The following is a 4,747-nucleotide window of genomic DNA, read 5'->3' on the forward strand; positions in this document are numbered from 1 at the left end:
GGGGGGGGGGGGGGGGGTAGAAATGGGACTGGCAGAGTTAATATTTCAACCACGGAAAAAAAAGATGCCTATTAAACAGAAGTCAGGATCAAACTCACACATTAACCCTTTGGGTTCTGAAGGGAACAGAAAAATTCATTTGTAATTAAGCAGTGGAATCCTACTTTTCTCTAGTGAACCATCCATTTTCAAAATTAAATATTTAAAAGGCATTGCAGGAGGGGGGGGGGGGGAAAAAAAAAAAAAAAAAAAAAAAAAAAAAAAACAACAAACCAGCAGAGACTTACCCTAGCCAAGAGGACCAGAACAATTATACCACCACGTGCAGTGTTTAGCCCAAAACCCTAGTTCTCAGAGAACTGCAGATCCTGTTTTGAAAGGCAAAAGCATAATTAGTGAGCTGTTGGAAGTGTTAAGAGCTCAGACTCACTGACTTCTTACATGCAAAAAAAAGCAGATTTCCAGGAGTCACCAACTTTCATAAACATCACATGAATACACCAACTGTAGGTTAAGTGATCAATTCTTTCAAAACAGGATCTGAAATGCTGTCCTTATTAGAAGGAACTGCAGGAAGTTGATACAGCATCACACCATCGGAGCCACTAGTACATGGAATAGTGCCGCAGAGGAAGAGGCTGCTATGCCATGTTAAACACTACTCACACCCAGAACCCTTTTTAGCTGTTGTAGTGACACTGGAAAGCAAGACTCAAGTTGAAACCTACATGGAGTTGTCCAAATCTATCATCAATCATGATGTCCGACAGCAAAACCACCAAGACGCTTTCAGCAGAACAGAGTGAAGATGTTAATTCTAACAAAACAATTAAAAAAAATCAGACCTGAACCTGCAGGGCTTGACTCCCACTAGTAGCTGCTGCTTCTTGACATAAATCTGTAACACCCTGCAGAGACCACACACACACAATCCTTCTACAAGTTGGACTTTGCTGTAGCAGGTCAAGATATACCAGTAAAAGAAAACTAGCAACTTGAAAATATATAGGCAGATGTGACATCTTCCTACGTGAAAGTTAGTCATGCACTCCAACCCCATTCTTAAAAGAAAAGCACTTCATCCACAAAAACATCAATCAGCTTTTAAAAGGAGCGTGGCTTCCATCTGAAATAAAAGAAAATCCCTGCAATTTAAATTTCAGAAGATCTCAAACTAGCACAAAAAAGGGGAGAAGTCAATTACTACCAAAAGAACTAAAGTCACCTCCTCTCCAAACACACAGGCATTCATGATCATAGTAGAGACATCTCTGGCTCAAGGCACCCCTAGACAGTTAAAGAGAGAGACATATTTCACACTGGTTTGTGTAGTTGGAAGGCAGCTGAGTTAGCACGCACATTTTTAGCTGGAATTTCCATTTTTTTTTTTTTTTTTTTAAAGAAAAAAAAGTGAGATAGTAGGTGCATCTACATATGCAATTAATGCAACACAACAAACTCTGGAGTAGTTTGGGCTCGAGTAAACTGCTCTGAGGCACAGCATCTATACTGGGGCAGAGCAGCCCCTCCCCCTGCAGTAGCATCTACAGCAATTTGAGACAGTGTGGAGCAAGCCCCCAGCTGGCTGGGAGCAATTTATGCCCCCGGTCACTGTTGACACATACATTTCAGTGCAGTAAAGTACCCCACCCTAGGACAATACTGTCCCTGATGGCACTACCCTACAGAAGAGTTTAATTAGTTTACTGTCCTAATACTGGCGCACACGTAGACTCTGATGCTTTATTGAGGAGCTAATTAGTCTACTCCGCAGTAGAAATGTATGTGTAGATGCACCCCATGAGACTAAGTCAAGAGGAGGTACATGTGCATGCTTGCTTTTAACCCTCCCCCCCATGCACACAGCCCTCAAACATTTGAGGTTAGTGACATTAGTTTGTTAACTGGTTCTTGACAAGTCTAGAGGTCAAAGGAATAATCATCATCTCTCCGTTCTATCCTCAGCACAACCCAATTTCAGGCTCACTATGAAAGCTACTTTAAGTAATAGTCTTTAATCTCCCATTTTCCTGGTAACTTCCCTGGGAGGTAGCAGTAGAGAAAGAATCATTGTTCTAGCATTTGGTTACAGGACTGTGTCCTGTAACAGGGCAGCCAGAAAAAGGAAACTGTACAGATGTGTTAACAATGCAGAAGAAACATTCAACATATTCCACCCCCGCCCCGTCCCCCCCAAACCACCACCTCCAATAGGAAAAAAGAAAAGAAAATACAAGACAAATACACACCTAACCAACCCATTTCCCCACTGGCTCTAGTCCCAAATACTCACACTTGTATCTTGATGCCACTTTCCTACTGTTCTATACTGAACAATAAAATGCAGCAACTTTGGGTGTTACCTGCCCTCATGTTTTATAAAACACAGTTAAAGCTTAACTTAAATTGCATTCAGCTCAAGCACACAAACCACCACACAAGTTAGGCAACTGCAGCCATGTTTAGTATTATTTTTACCTTTACAAGAGTCAGAAACATGCTGTCAGTCCCTTAGTTTCACACATTTGTCAAATTTATTATCCACAGATATTGCCCTTCTCCCCAAAAGATAAAAGGAGTTAAGATTAAACACCTCAGGAACACTCACCTACTAGCAATTTTAATAGATTCAAGATGTTGTCTTGCCTACAAGTGACCATTTTGAAAGAGAAAGCTCTTCTAGTCTATAGTAGGCTGTTACTATTAACTGCCTTCTAAATGCCTAGATGTATTCCCTTCACAACATTTGCTCCCACGTGTGACATGTTTGGTGACTGCAGGAGGTCTTGCTAACAGAACCATGTGCAAGCTGAACACCTGGTTACCCTCCCTGTATTGATTAGTCTCAACTTTGTCTGTTCAAGCTCTTAATTTTGTGGTTCTTCAAATCTCACCCCTTCTCCCCGAGAAAGAGCTACCCTATTGTACACCTGAGAGATGGCACTTTATAATGTGAAATTGTGCTGTTGTAGGAAAGCTCAGGAAGTTTAGGACTCAGCTGACATCTGCCAATAGATACCTTCTTTTTTTTTTTTTTTCCCTCCTCTAGGAGTCAGTGTTTCAAGTACTCACAGCTTTAGGTGACTGCAGAGTACACTATTTCAAGTGAGGTGTTAAACTTACTGTAATACTAGTCTCTCCTGTCCTGATGACCCAAGGAAGAATGTCTCACATTCAAAAGCTCATCTAAACTTTATCGCCATTACATAGTTGGTCACATAAAAAAAAAAAGGAAACCCCCAAGAAATTCTGGCTTCTCACAACTTCTGGACCACTGCAGCTACATCATTTTTACACTCCCTGGTTTTACACAGTCAGCCAACCCAAAGCTTCTTCCATAAATAGAAAACAGCCCTTTCTGCATCCTCTTTCACAGGTTACTCTCCCACTTCGAATTTATCAGCTCTGGATGCCTTAAGGAGTGCTGTTCTCTAGACACAGTCACACTCTTATACAAGATACACACGCACGCACGTACACTAACCACTGGCCTCTCATTGCAAGCTCATGCTTCTTTTCCATGAGCGTTACTCTTAAGGGTGTCACTGGAAGTTTGTTCCATCCATCAGACATCTGGTTCCTCTTGGCTGCACCACTTACATTTAAGATAAGAGCAACACTAAAATCATCCACAAATTCTGGGCTTCATCATGCAACTGCCTCCTTGCAAGCATGCCCCAAACTGCTCACCCAGCTCCTCTCCCACAGAAACAGGTCCTAAATCACTACTTCCCTCCTATAATTTCCCTGTCCTTACTGGTTTTCACATGTCTGCCACCATCTTTGGTCTTGTTATGATCACTGGAGTCCGTACCAATCTGTGACTCATTCTGTAGATTAGAACTGCTGAAAGCCAGTTTAGAAGAGGGAACAATCTCTTTTAAAAAAAAAAAAAAAAAGGGGGGGGGGGGGGGAAAGAGGGAAGAAATCGTGTCGTGGCTATGACCTCTTGCAACGGTACTTAATCAGATTACAGACTTTTTTTCACAGGATTGGCTCTGACCATGGTCAGAGGAATGCATTCGGAATATGTGTAACAGATGGGACTGCTGCCGTGTGCAGCAGCTGGGTCAGTGAGGCAGGAGCCTGGCGTCCAAACCCAGCCTGGGAGCTACCAAACCTTGGTGCCTGGCATCAGGCACTCCAAAGTTGTGCCACAACGGGGGGTGGGCAACAACGACAAACATTTCTCTTTGCCCCCTCACCCAAGGCTACACCAAGAGGCCACCCAGAAGTATGAGGCACAGCGGCAGCTACCCAATTCACTGTGGAGCCAACCCTGCTTGGGAGGAGAATCCGTTCACATCATGGCCCAGAGGGAAGTCTTCCTGCCTCCCTCTTCTTCTGCCTGCCCAGGCATTCCTCAGTTTCCCCTCAAGAAAGTGGCGCCAGGCTACACAGGCTGGGGTCTGTCCTCCCAGGACCCAGTGGAGCCCGGGGGCAGGGCAGGACCTCCCAGCCCCCGGGGAAGGGGCAGCAAAGGCAGGCAGGCACTGGGCAGGCTGGCTCGGGGGCAGAGAGAGTCCGCTTGCAGCTTGGCAAGTGCCAGGGCTGCGGGGCTGGGCAGGACGGGAAGCGGAGCTATCCCCGGGCCAGGGGAGGAGAGGAGGGAGGAGACAGAGGAGGCTCCCTCTCTGGATGTGGGGCATGGGGAGGTGCCCCTCCTCCTGCCCCTGGGGGGGGCTGAACACGTCGCCCTTCCCGGCTGCCTCTGACACGACAGTGTCCCATTCATGGGGGGGGGGGA

General features: G+C 45.2%; 1 protein-coding gene across 5 annotated transcripts in view; it reads right to left on the reverse strand.

Moving 5' to 3' along the window:
* RRBP1 (ribosome binding protein 1) overlaps window positions 1-4,747 on the reverse strand; it is a 64,549-nt gene that overhangs the window by 59,339 nt on the left and 463 nt on the right. The window contains exon 1 of one of the 5 annotated variants that reach the window (XM_025212113.1): window positions 288-347. The exons of the other annotated variants lie outside the window; for them this stretch is intronic. The gene's annotated coding sequence lies outside the window, so the exon portion shown is untranslated. Of the gene's footprint in view, window positions 1-287; window positions 348-4,747 lie in introns of those variants that run through there. 5 annotated transcript variants of the gene reach the window in all.

The sequence above is a fragment of the Alligator sinensis genome, unplaced genomic scaffold (assembly GCF_000455745.1).
Source record: "Alligator sinensis unplaced genomic scaffold, ASM45574v1 scaffold21_1, whole genome shotgun sequence".
NCBI lineage: Eukaryota > Metazoa > Chordata > Crocodylia > Alligatoridae > Alligator > Alligator sinensis.